The sequence below is a fragment of the Hibiscus syriacus genome, unplaced genomic scaffold (assembly GCF_006381635.1).
Source record: "Hibiscus syriacus cultivar Baekdansim isolate YM2019G1 unplaced genomic scaffold, ASM638163v2 tig00111566_pilon, whole genome shotgun sequence".
NCBI lineage: Eukaryota > Viridiplantae > Streptophyta > Magnoliopsida > Malvales > Malvaceae > Hibiscus > Hibiscus syriacus.
The window spans coordinates 475,536-490,148 of record NW_024063122.1 but is presented as its reverse complement, the minus strand read 5'-3'; the positions used below and the strand labels follow the sequence as shown (position 1 = coordinate 490,148).

At 36.1% G+C, this 14,613-nt stretch overlaps 1 long non-coding RNA gene and 2 pseudogenes across 1 annotated transcript; 1 reads left to right on the top strand and 2 right to left on the bottom strand.

The window, feature by feature from the left end:
- Positions 1-769: 769 nt before the first annotated feature.
- Positions 770-1,267, bottom strand: LOC120165021. The gene is made up of 2 exons (XR_005519778.1): positions 1,106-1,267; positions 770-967 (listed from the first exon to the last, which is right to left on the bottom strand). It is a non-coding gene; the product is annotated as an uncharacterized LOC120165021 (long non-coding RNA).
- A 1,233-nt stretch (positions 1,268-2,500) lies between these two features.
- LOC120165037 lies at positions 2,501-8,689 on the bottom strand (annotated as a pseudogene).
- Positions 8,690-11,451: 2,762 nt separating this feature from the next.
- On the top strand, positions 11,452-13,612 carry LOC120165036 (annotated as a pseudogene).
- Positions 13,613-14,613: the final 1,001 nt, after the last annotated feature.

The window sequence follows — 14,613 nt, the reverse complement described above, 5'->3', positions numbered from 1 at the left end:
ATTTTGTTACAATTTATTATTGTGAAAGAATATTACTTATCACAATTTTTTATGATGAAAAATTAATATATATTATAAATTATTTTTTTGGAATAAATAAATTTGTCAAAATTTTTATTTTGAAAAAATATTATTACAAAATAAATTTGGCATAAATTTTTATTTTGACTAAATTTACTATGTTATTGTGACAAAAATAACCTCTATTTAGTTACAATCGAAAATATTTAGTTTAGGTATTAAACACGTAATTTACCCTTGAAAATAATAATTTAGTGCCCAAAATAGAAACTAAATAATGAGTAACCAAAAAAATAGTTTTCCCTAAATCTTTCTACAGTGTAAATTCACACCAAAAAGCTCGAACAGTTAAACTGCCTTGTGTATGAGTCTGGGCCTATGCTATATCCATAACATTTTAAAAGATATCATTTTGATCTAACCAATGAAAACGGGTAAAGGATATGCAGTTCTTCTTAGGTGATCCGAGTTCGAGTATCTTCAGACGAATCTTTGTATGTAGGTGTGCATGAGGTTAGCCTAATTTATCATCAGACACAAACTATTTCGTAATCATGTTTACTAAAATAATTCACAAATCCAATAAATATTTATCAACCTTACTTGAAATCGAATAAAATCAAACTCAAGTTTTAAAAACGAGATCGAATTTCATACCCAAATTTTTTATAATGGCAAACTCAAACGAACATTTTACTAAATCAAGAAAGATAAATAAATAAAGGCAGTAGCATCATAGTTGCATGCATATGAAACACCAAGCAGTTCAACATTGCAACGACTTCGAAAATAGAAAATTCTCAGGCATATTAATCCGTTGTTTACTACCAAAAATCATAGATGATCCAGAAAAGTAACTATGATTTTACCAAATAAACTGTCCTATGATCACTTAATCCTTGTGCTGCTTAACAACTTCAACTGCCTCGTGTTGTTCACCGTAATCCTACAAGAAAAAGAACAATAAAATCCCTAAACTCTTAAGTGAAGAACATACATTGTACATTATCTGAATCAATCTAAATTGAAGAAACAAATACATTTTTAAGCAAACCATATTATACTTCGATGTACATATGCATACTTTCACAACTACACAGGAGCAACCAACAACCTTCTGTGCCTTCCCCTCGGAATCTATCTTACATAATTGTATGCAAAGATGAATCATAATCAACATTCACAACAATGGTAGCCACTTTTGATTTTCCACTCAAAATAATTCGAACGTAAACGAGCAATGAAATGTCACTTACACCGGCCCACTCTCCGAGAGTTTTAGAACTTGGGGCATGTAGCAATTTAACATTGTGATCGGCACAAAGAGCCTTGACCAGCTTAATATAATCTGGTTGGTTACAGTCATCGGCTATAATGCAAAGGTGTGCATTGTGCTTTTCAATCACCTTGGCAACTTCGTGTCAGCCGCGTGCAAGACCACCGTGATCTTGCGACTTCCTCACCACAAGGGGCAAGGCCGAGTTGATGTCCAGTGGCTCACCCATAACGGGTGTTGCCTCAGATTGGGCGACCGCAACTTCTTCCTTGCAAGAGAAACCGACACGAATATCACATAAATACATATAAAGATGAAATATTTCTAAGAAATAACAAATCTAGAACAAAAACAATTCAAAGCAATCCATATTAACATGCAATAAATACCTCATCAATTTGTTCCACACTAAAGCAAACTAAGCCTAGATTCTATATAACTAGAATGCAAGCAATTTGAATTCACATGAAGAAATCAAAACAAACCCAACAAAAAGATCGATTTTTTTTTAAACACCATTGGTATACTACGAAGCATGGCCTTGATACTTTAGAAAGGAATAGATTTTAACTTACCCTGACAATTTTTTGAGTTGAATTTACACTGAAAGCAAAGAAAAAGTAAAATAAAGAACATGAAAAGCGGCGAACCCTGGAAAGATAGTCTACAACGGTTGTTGACGGAGGAATGAAAAAGGGCTAAACAAATTTCTGGATAATAGATACAACAGTACACAAATCTTAAACGTCTAAACAGATTTCTTGTTAAGGGTTACAAGTTTGGGACTATTTCATTAGATTTCAGTTACGCCGGAAGTAAAAGAATCTAATTTCTCTGAATGGCCGAAAATGTGAATCTCAGTATTATCTTATATATAATAATGTTTGCATCTAACATACTTGAGTTTTAGTTGATTTATTGTTTCATCGCCGAGCCAAAAAAGGCATTCATTAAATGAAAGAAAAACAAAGAGGAAACTATTATTGTTATTACTATTAAACAACTAATTTTATACTTCATTTTCAATAAATCATATAATAGCACAGCAATTAAAATTTTATTTGATAAAAATAAATTCATCCAATTTTATTTTGGATGAATGGTTATATCATATTCATATGTATTCACTTATTAGATATAAATCCATAAATATGAAACAAAAGATATACTAATTGCAATAACGAATTTGCATCAAAACAGAATTAGAAAGATTAAAAGAAAAGGAAAAATAAACTCACCGCTCCACTGAGTTGAGAGGTATTTACAGTCCGAGTAGGTCCACGAGTTATAACACGATGACTCGCTCCAGCTTGATTCATCGTCTTCAGATAACCATTAGACCTAACGGAAATGCTCTTAGGTAACATAACCCGCTCCACGTCCCTCTCACCTTCCATCACGCTTGTCGGACTCTCATCAGAAATATCCGCCTCTCCTACAGCGTCACCACCAAGATAAAGTCCTCGCAACATGTTCGCCAACTCAAACGGAGAGGTGTCGTAATCAGACGATGAGAAATAGTTCTAAACAGAGGCTTGGATCAGTGCGCTGGGTTGCTTGTTGAGGTCTCGGTTGACAGATCGAAGCAAGGAATTCTCTTGACGGAGTTCCTCCGCTTCCCTTGCAGCTTCACGGAGACGAGTGGGACAGAGGTTATGGCGGTTGACCATATCTTGTTGCTGATGCATGAGGATGCGAGGATTGTAGAGCGAGAACGCGGAGGCGGCGGAAGTGGAGGATGAGGTCGTGGTGGAGCAAGAGTAAACTCCATCATTCTGGTGATCTTTTGGTTGATTGCTTCCGAGGTCGTCATAGACGGTTGAAAATTGTCGTTTTGCATCTGAACCTCAATCGTAACACTTCCAATTTTCTTTTCCGATCAGTGGAAGTGAGAGAATGTGAGAATATTTTTTTTTTCTCTCCCTGGATCGGTTGAGAATGGGAGTCCCCCTTTTAGTTGCCCTATCTCACAAAAGTTTTGATGATGGCTAGACGGGCTTGGGAGTCGTATGGGCCAGTATTTGGGTCTTGAAATTGTATGAGATTGGGTACATTTGAAGTAGGTGAAGGGTTAAATATGGAATGAAAATTTAATTTCGGTTGTACTTTGTATAATGGACTGTAAATGGATACTTGAATTTGGCACTTAACTTGGGTATCCCATGTTTCATCTTTAAAATTTAATCATAAAAACGTATGGTTACTGAACCCAAATAAATGTTCGACATTTCTCAAAGCTCAAATCTTTTTTTTGCCCAGGAGAGCCACTTGATCTAATTTGACGACCATGTGTGAACGTCTTTAAACTGACACTCGATCGCCTTCAATGGATTTAAATCGTTCGGACAAAATTAAGGTATTACAAATTGTCGTTGCTTGGCGAGGCAACTCTTGTTTGATGCATCCACCGGCTTTCTTTCTTTTACCTGTCTAACAAAAGGTGAATCTAAGCCTTCCTTTCCCCCATGACTCATTTTCTTCTTCTTCTTCTTCAGGTTCTATGCTTGTTTGAGTTTTTTCTTGCTGGAGGAAAATATTTATCATAATATATGTTATCACTATAATTAAAATTTATAATTACAAGTATAATTTATTACAAAAATATGAATATCATTATTTTTTGTAATAATGTTTTTTGTAATAATTATAAACACTTATAGTTACAAAAAATGTTACTATATATATATTTTTTTGCACAAAAAATATGGAGGAAAATCTTTATGACAATATATTTTATTACTATATAATATTTTTGACACTAAAAATAGGGAGAAATGGTTCTGATAGTATAATTTGTTATAATGATTAAAATATATAAGTACAAAAATAATTAATTACAAAAAAACTTAAATTTTATTATTTGATATGATAATTTTTTCTATAACAATAACTATAAATTATAATTATAAAAATTGTCAATATAACTTTTGAAACAAAAAATGGAAAAAAATAGTTATGACAATATATGCTATCACTATAGCTAAAATTTATAACTACAAATATAATTTGTCAGAAAAACGTGAATATCATTATTTTTTTGTGGCAACGTTTTTTGTAATAATTATTAACACTTATAGTTACAAAATTTGTCAATATATGCTTTTTTTGGCACAAAAAAATATGGAGGGAAATCTTTGTGACAATATATTTTGTCACTATAATTAAAACATGTAATGCAAACACTGTTTTTTACTAAAAATTTGAATCTCATTATTTGTTGTGACAATTTTTTTTAACAATAATTATAGCTTATAGTTACAAATCATGTCACTATATGATTTTGTTTTTGTACAAAGATTAGAGATAGTCATTTGTGACTATACATTTTGTCACTATACATTTTGTCACTATAATTAAAATATATAATCACAAACAAAATTTGTCACAACAAATCTAAATCTTATTATTTGTTGTGACAATATTTTCTGTCATAGTTACTAAAACTTTTAGTTACAAAATTTGTTACTATATGCCTTTAATTTGGCGCCAAAAAATTAGAAGGAAACATTTGTGACAAAAAATCGTAATAAAATTTATTTTGTCACCGTATGTTACACATATTTGCTAATTGTGACAAATTAATATGACGATTTTAGCTTTTGTCATAATTGTATATATATTTTTAATCTAATGTGACAATTATTTATTTTGTCACCAAAAAGCTACTAATAGTGATAATTAATTTTGAAAAAATTAAATTTGTTACAATAGTAGAAATTTCTTGTAGTGGCCCCTCGAAACTGGTCAAACGGATCATCGATCCTAGGCAGAGGATATTTGTTTTTAACCGTGAGTTTTTTCAGTTTCCTGTAATCAATATAGAGTCTCAATTTCCCATCTTTCTTCTTGATAAAGAGAACTAGGGCTCCCTATGGTGAAACACTGGGTCTCCTTATGGTGAAACACTGGGTCAAATAAATCCCCTATCCAACAACTCCTGGAGTTGGAATTTCAGTTCCTTAAGTTTCTTTGGGGCCATACGGTAGGGAGCTATCGAAACTGGGGTGGAACTGGAATAGACTTATATCACCAGGCGGTGGAATTTTCCCACACACAGGGATAACGCGTGGGGGCACGTACAGAGGCTTCAAAAGTCAGAAAATTACAGAAAAATTCATACTTGCATTTTGAGGGGTTTTGAGAGACTTGCCAAGCTCGGTTCACAGCGGTGAAAAGTAGAGAGTTCGATTTCGAAACATCGTAAATATGGTCTTTCTCACCCCCTCGCACGTCTATGGCAAAGAAGACAAAATGGACACCGGTGGACTCAGGCCGACGCAAGGAACACGATGGTATGAGAGGTGTCAAAAACAGAGCAACGGTCGGTGACAAAACGTTGATCAAAGGTTTCCTTCTATAAGAGGAAAGTTTGAAAGGAGAGAAAAAAAAAAGGTTGAACATTCCAGAAATGGAGATTTTTTTGGGGGGTTTTAAACCCACACTTATGAAAAATAGTGTAATTAAACTATAGGTCCTCCAATTTTAGTATTTTCTGAATTTAGATATGAATTTAATCAAAATTTTACTTTGGTCCTTAAATTTAATTAAAATTTCAATTTAGTCAATGGAAGAATTTTAAGAAAAATTTTAAGCCTTAAGTTGGGGTGTGACAACTCTCCCCCTTTAAAAGAAATTTTGTCCTTGAAATGTACCTGATGGAAATAGATGTAGAAACCGAGCCTCCATCAACTCTAATGTCTCCCAAGTAGCTTCTTAGGGGCCACAGTTAGTCCATTGAACTTTGACCATCAGAAAATGCCAATCTGAAGAACTCTCTCATCCCGATCTAAAATCTGAACGGGATCCTTCTCATAAGACAAATCAGGTATCAACTCTACCTCCTAAATCTGAATGATATGACATGGATCTGAATGATATCGCCTCAACATGGATACCTGAAAAACATCATGAATGCGACTGAGTTGGGGAGGCAACTCATTTTGATAAGCAACAGTTCCGACTTTCTTTAAAATACGATACGACCCAATAAATCTCGGGCTCAATTTACCCTTACGTCTAAATCTCAACACTTTCTTCCATGGAGATACCTTCATAAAGACCTTATCCCCAACCTTAAACTCGATATCCTTATGTCATTGATCTGTATAAGATTTATTCTTATCAAACACCTCTCTCAGGCTATCACAAATCAATCTGACAGTATCTTTAGTCTCTTAAACTAGCTGAGGACCCAAAGTCTTCTTATCATGTAACTTGGTCCAACAAATAAGAGTACGACATCGACGACCATAAAGAGCCTCATACGGTGCCATGTGAATACTTGCCTAGTAACTGTTATTGTAAGCGAACTCGGCTAAATGCAAGAAATCTTCCTATCTTACATCAAAACACATCCTAATCTAGAGTGAGAAGCATCATTGTAGACAGAAAAATCCTTCGCAGACTCAGAGTGAATCAATATTTGGGAACGAGTCAGAACAGTCTTCAGTTTCTCAAAGCTAGCTTGTTGGTCCTCAAACCAGAAAAAATGGAACATCTTTCCTTAACAATTTCATTAGAGGAACTGTAATAATGGAGAACTCCTCAACGAAATGACGATAATAATCAGCTAAGCCTAAGAATCTACGAATTTTTTAAACAATCTTAGGTTGCTTCAAGTTCAGAATAGCCTCCACTTTACTCGGATTCATCTGGATACCCTCAGTAGAAATGATATGCCCAAGAAAAGTCACTTCACTCAGCTAGAACTCACACTTGCTCAACTTGGCGTATGATTTGATTTCCCTCAGAGTCTGTAGAATAATTCTTAAATGCTCATCATGTTCTGCTTCAGTTCGAGAATACACCAGTGTGTCATCGATGAACACAACTACAAATTGGTTTTAGTAAGGTCGAAATACTCGATTCATCAGATCCATGAAAGTAGCAGGGGAATTAGTTAACCCAAATGACATCACTAAAAACTCGTAATACCATATCGAGTACGAAAAGTGGTTTTTGGGACATCAGAATCCTTCACCTTGAGTTGGTAATAACCATACCTCAAATCTATCTTTAAAAAGATAGAAGCCCCTCCAAACTGGTCAAACGAATCATCGATCCTAGGCAGAGGATTTTTGTTTTTAACCGTGAGCTTTTTCAGTTTCCTGTAATCAATATAGAGTCTCAATTTCCCATCTTTCTTCTTGATAAAGAAAACTAGGGCTCCCCATGGTGAAACACTGGGTCAAATAAATCCCCTATCCAATAACTCCTAGAGTTAGAATTTCAGTTCCTTAAGTTTCTTTGGGGCCATACGATAGGGAGCCATCGAAACTGGGGTGGAACCGGAATAGACTTCAATCTCAAACTCAATTTCTCTATCCGTCGACAATCCAGGTAACTCTTCAGGAAAAACATCGAGAAATTCTTTAACAATTCAGACGCCTTCAATATCATATCAGGAACTTCTAGTATCCAGAATATAAACAAGAAACGCCTTGGAACCCTTCCTGATAATCCTCTCAGCTACCAAAGCAGAGACAACATTCGTCAGGAATCCATGATGTTCCCTAATCATCAGAATATTTCTGTTATCCAGAGTCTTCAAAACAACTTTTTTGGTTTCACAATCAAGATTAACTCGATGCTTGCTCAACTAATCCATGTCAAGAATCAAGTCAAACTCTTCCAAATGTAACTCTATCAGGTCAACCAGAAAGATCTCCTCATGGATCTTAATAGGACACCCTCTAAAAATACAATCTAACTATAGAGATCGACCTACGAGACTTTAAACTGTCACCGAACTCTCAGTATTCTCAATCGGGATATTAAGACCCTCAGAAATGGAATACAGAACATAAGAATGAGTATAACCATTATCAAAAAATTCAAAGTAGGGAAATGAATGAATAGTAATAGTACATACAATCACATCAGGTTCATCGCAGTGTAGTCAACGTCTAGCAAAGTAAACCAACACAGGTTGTCTGGCCTCATATCTGGCTGGGCCCCTACTCCGAGAAGCTCAACCTCTACTAACTGATCCTGATGCTCTCTCTTGACTACGACCCCTACTGGAGTCTGAATTATCTCTGAATACGAGCGGGAGTATGAGCTGGTGTCTGAACTGTAGAAGCTGGCTCTAGACAATCCCTCAGGAGATGGTCACCAGATTCACATCTAAAACAGGAACCCAACTTCTTCTACATTCACCAAAATAAAGTATCCTATAGTGCTTACATGACGGCAAAGGATGCAATCTAGAAGAATCACCCTAAATAGAAGGCGTCACAACTAACGAACTTGACGCCACATGCCTGACACTATCACCGCCTCTCTAAAAAGACTCACCCATGCCTCTCTTGTTGTGCCATACAAAAGAGTCAATAGAGCCAGAAGGCCTCCTGAATCAATCTTGATCTTGGTCTCTATCTCTCTTGGCTCCATACCTACTCGCTCTATCTCCTAAGCGGTCTTGGCTATCTCAACCAAGGCATCAAAGTTTCTCTACCGCTGATTAGCAACTCAACTCTTGATCTCATAACTGAGTCCATTCTCGAACTTAAAGCATCGATCCGATTCAATGTGAACAAGTCCAGTAGCATAGCGACTTAACCTGATAAACTCAATCTCATAATCCATTATAGACATATCACCCTGCTCCAAATTCTGAAACTTCTAGCTTTGCTCTTGCAAGTATCTCTCTCCAATGTAGTGACTATGAAAACGTGCCTTGAAAAGATCCCAAGTAAACTGATTTCCTGGAATACTACCGAAATTGATTGCCACCACCTAAAACTCTCTTTCTTCAGTATAACTAGGGTGCCCCTTTAACTTTTGCTCAGACCTCAAGTCCATCTCATCCATAATCCTCTCTGTATCCTCCAACTAATACTTAGCATCAGTCGGAGGTCCACCAATAATGCTCTCGAACGGAACTACTCCAGAAGCTACCAAAGACTTCGAAATCTCGACCGCAGACATATCACCAGGGACTCTAGCAACTCTCTTGAACATATGAAAGACAGTTCTATTAATGGCATCCTCATCCATATTAGTGTCCTTGTCCTTAGTGACGGGAGGGTCTCGTGCCGGTGTAACCGGATCATCTCTAAGAATAGGTAGATATACATGCGAAACAAGAGGATCTCGCGGTGACATCGGATTGTCTATCCTAACATAAGGTTGAGTCACTCACCCTCAACCACGACCTGGCCACAACCTTTAGCAGCACTCATCGGATAAATCCATAAGGCTATATGGAAGAATTTGAACCTAAGTTAGACTAGCATCAGGAATCTCGAATATATTTAAAACTCGTAAAATAAGGTGGCACAATTTTTGAAAACATCAAAAGATCTTGAAAATCCAGAATTTAGGACCCATCCACAGTCCGAGTGTTTAAAACTGAAGGCTTTGATACCACCAAGTGTGACCCCTTAGACCCGGCCTCGACGTTATGCCCAAATCTAGGCGGTTACATATCTTATTCAAAAATTTCTTTTTATATTTAAAATAACATTTAAATATATATACAGTATAATATGAAATTAGTCATAAGAAAGATTCATATTATAAATATCCATATATCAATTTACATATGTATAAAAAAATTGTATAAACCATATACATAGAAAAATACCAGTAATACATATATATAGAGATGGAAGCAAAAACAAGTGTCACCTAAGTATAACAAAAAGGTATATAGAGATATACATCGGTAAAAAATAGGATTAGCCGGTTTGCTTGATGCCAAGTCTGCTAGCCTACGGTCTACTACTATCTGAAAAGGTTAAAATTTACATAACGAGCTAAAAAGCCCAGTGTGCTCCTTACGGTGTATAAAAACATACATATAAAATACTTCAGTAAAATCAATTTATCAAACATGTTTTAAAAATATGAACACTAACCCCATCAGATCACCAGAATGTGTAGGTTCCCCAGAACCATACACCAATATGTACACCCGGTAAGGGCCTTATACACATAGCATAAGGACATACGGTAAGGACTTACCTTGTGCACAAAGCAGAGGAGCCTGCGGTAAGGACTTACCCTGAGCACAAAGCCGATGAGCCTGCGGTAAGAACTTACCATGAGCACAAAGTCGAGGAGCATGCATTAAGAACTTACCATGAGCACAAAGCCAATGAGCATGCAGTACAAACTTACAAGCCATAGACTAGGCCTGAGATACATTCTCCAATAATACCCCAATGATAATAATAAACATGTATGTATTCGAGTGAAAATGGTAATTTAATTTAGCAAAACAAGAAAAGTATTCCAGATTCAGAAATTAGATACATAAATACAATATTCAGATATCATATCAGAAATGTAAATCAGATATTAGATAAATAGTATTCAGAAAATCAAGTATCGTGTCGTAAAAATATTCAGTATTATCAGAAATCTAAAACAATTCAGATGAATAGTTTAAAACAATAACGTAACACCATCAGGAAACACACATGTACCGGTCTGAGTAGTCTGATAAGAAAGCCTACTATTGAGTCTGCCGATCATGATCAGCGGTAGTGCTAGATCCTACGAATCAGAAAAATCCATATCATAATCCTAATATGAATAATAATAATAATATAATAATAATAATAATAATAATAATAATAATAACCTCTATTTAAATAATTTACAGATACCTACGAGTAACTCTTGAGGAACGCGGATCGTGAGGAATTGACGGAAGGGAAGCACCGGATCTAACTGACCCTCGATCGGGTGAAATTTGAGTACCTTCATAAAATTATATTCTCGAATCAATTCCATAGTCAAATATCAAATAAATAAGCAAAAATACTAAAAATACTGAGCATTTTCAAATTAACGGGCTCGATTCGGGGCTTTCGGGTCAGAATTTGGTAAAACAGATCGCGGAATCTAACTCAAGACGTCTAAAATTATCTAGATAGAGGTTTTCGAAAAAAGTCAACGTCGGTCAATATGTCAACAGTCGTTCAACGGTTAACCGGTTTGGGTCGGGTCAGATCAAGTCAGACATAAGTCTGGTCAGGAAGGCGGGTTTTCCATTATCAAGCAGCCCACCAGGCGGTGGAATTTCTCACGCACAGGGGAGGCGTGTGGGGGAGCGTGTGGAGGCTTCAAAAGTCAAAAAATTACATAAAATTTTTTACTTGCATTTTGAGGGGTTTTGAGAGACTTACCAAGCTCGGTTCACAGCAATGAACGGCGGAAAGCTTGATTTCGAAACATCGGAAACTTGGTCTTTCTCACCCCCTCACACGTCAGCTACAATGGAGACAAGATGGGCACCAGTGGACTCGAGACGACGCAAGAAACACGATGGTGCGAGAAGTGTAAAAAACGGAGCAATTGTCGACGACGAAATGTCGATAAATGGTTTTCTTCTATAAGAGGAAATGTTGAAAAGAGAGAAAAAGAGGGTTGAAATTTTCGAGAAATGTAAAGTTTCTGATTATGGGTTTTAAATTCACACTTATGAAAAATGGTGTAATTACACTATAGGTCATACAATTTTAGTACTTTTCGAATTTGGATCCGAATTTAATCAAAATTTCACTTTGGTCCTCAAATTTAATTAAAATTTCAATTTATCCTTGGAAGAATTTTAAGAAAATTTTTAAGCCCTAAGTTGGGGTGTGACAATGTAAGTTTTGAGTTTCAGATCTTGACTTGATTTGGGTCGTTCTCTATTTGTATCTGCAATTGTTTTGTGCGTTTTTATGGTTTTTTTCTTGATCTATGTTTCATGGCATGTTTTAAGTCAATTTCTGCTTTGATTTGTCCTACAATTAGTCACTTACCAATGTAATTTAAGCCTTAGCAGCCTTTCTAGTCTTCGTTTTTCTCTTTTCATGTTGGGTTTGTAAATCTTATAATATTTAGAATGTGCTCTTAAATTGCATTGCTATTTCAGTTGCATTTATTGCAATTGCGGTAATAACTGTTGCTATTGTGGTCATTGTGGGTATCATTGTTGTGAAATGATGGTTTCGGACATGGCTGCTATTTCGATACGGACCGCTATTGAAATCCCTGCTCTAAATTTACCTGTTTCGATGCAATTTTGTGAGATCTGATGTTGAAATGTTTGCATATAGTCAATCGGAAGTGCACTTGATGTTTGAGGTGGTTCTTCGGTTTTACAGGTTGCTAAAGATCCATCCATCAAAGACATCAATGCATTGGAGCAGCACATAAAGAACCTCCTGTGACCGTCCACTCCGTTTTTCTTCAACACTCTTTACGATCCATACTGAGATGATGCGGAATTTGTTCGTGGCTACCCTTTCAGTCTCTGTGAGGGTGTTCCCACTGCCGTGTCTCACGGTCTCTGGCTCAACATCCCGGATTATGATGCTCCGACTCAGCTTGTCAAGCCACTTGAGAGAAACAAAAGGTGTGTGTATATAACCTTCACATTGTGTGATTCATATGTATTACATCATTTAAATGATCTCTAAATCGTATGCCTAATTCCTATCAGGTATGTCGATGCTATTACGACGATACCGAAGGAAACGCTCATCCCCATGTGTGGGATGAACCTGGCATTCAACCGGGAATTGATTGGCCCGGCAATGTACTTTTGACACATGCGAGATGGTCAGCCGATTGGATGATACGATGATATGTGGGCTGGCTGGTGCACCAAGGTATCTTATATTTCATTCTAGTGTTGACTCGGATCCTCTTTGCTATCGATAAGTTTTCTCATTAAACTGCACTGTTCGAATGCACAGGTTATCTGCGATCACCTCGGATTGGGAGTGAAGACCGGACTGCCTTACATTTGGCACAGCAAAGCGAGCAACCCGTTTGTGAATATTAAGATAGAATACAAAGGGATTTACTGGCAAGAATAGCTGATCCCGTTCTTCCGATCTGTCACCCTTCCAAAGGACTGCACCACGGTTCAGAAATGCTACATCGATATCTCCAAGCAGGTCAAGGAGAAACTCGGCAAGGTTGATGACTACTTCAACAAGCTCGCCGATGCTATGGTGACATGGATCGAAGCATGGGATGAACTAAACCCATCGGGCGCAAAATCCGCTGAGCTGCCTAACGGTGCTACCAAGTAAAACGTCGTCATTCACGAGCATCCTGTATCGTTTCGATATTGTTCGAGCTCTTGGGCGGAAAAGCTTGAAACGTTTATTTTGCAGGTCGTAGGAAGAGATACATATATATGTTATATTTTATTTGATGATATTTTTATGGAGTTTGGAGAAGAATAAGAAAATTTATGGCTTATGAGATGTATTGAACTTGGGAGTTAGCATAGCGTTTGATTGAGATTATTGCATTTCTATTGGTTTTAGTTACGGATTGATTTAATTTAAATGTTGTTTTATTTCTCATCTTATGTTGGTTTTATGTCTGACATTTTATTAAGAGAAAATAATTTCAGTGACCGAAAATGCCTTATAATATACGATTTTAACCAACTTTTTTTGGATTTGCGAAAATGACCAACAAATTCGCAACGCGAACTCCAATTTCGCAACTCAGTTTCCAAATTCGCAACGCGAATATGTAAATCGCAACGCGAATCTGTAAATCACATTGCGATTTCCAAATTCGCAACACTGAATTTCAAATTCGCAACTCGATTTCTGAATTCGCAACGCGAATTTTGTTATAGCAACTCGATTTTCGAATTCGCAACACGAATTTTAATTTCGCAACAGGTTTTAGTTTCACAACACAAATGTTTTGGGTATATAATTACGCAGTAGCAGCAACTCATAACCTAAATCATTAAATCGCAACTCATTCCATCTTCATCTATCACTCTTTCCGGCGACATCTGTTCCTATATCCAACGACATCATTTCCCATCTCTAATTTTGTTTTTACATAATTTTATTTATATATAATTTTTCAATGATTTCTGTCTCAAATTATCAACTATCAACTTAATATAGGTATATTTTTCTCTAAGTTAGTGATGATATGTAGTTTATAGCTCGTTTGTTTAGTAAATTAATTTACAATTTGTAGAATGAAATCATCTAATGTTGATCATGTTTGGATAGATTTGTGTTTTGGAGGGTCATGAGAGAATGTTCATGGTGTTTTACAATATATGCCTTTACCCGTGAATCTTCAACTAAAACTGTCATTAAAAAGTTAACTTATGAAACTCTAATGTTACGTGTTGCAAAGAAATTGAATTTAGAGCCTCTAAGTGGATTTAGGTTATCTTATCAGAGAAAATGTAAAGTTTGTTTGTTAACCAACAATGAAGATGTTGAATGATTCATTGCTTACATTAGTGTTTCGCAAGAAGATGATGTTACATTGTATGTTGTTGAACCTAGAAGTATTGAAGTTGGGTCAGTAGCGGGTAGTAATCA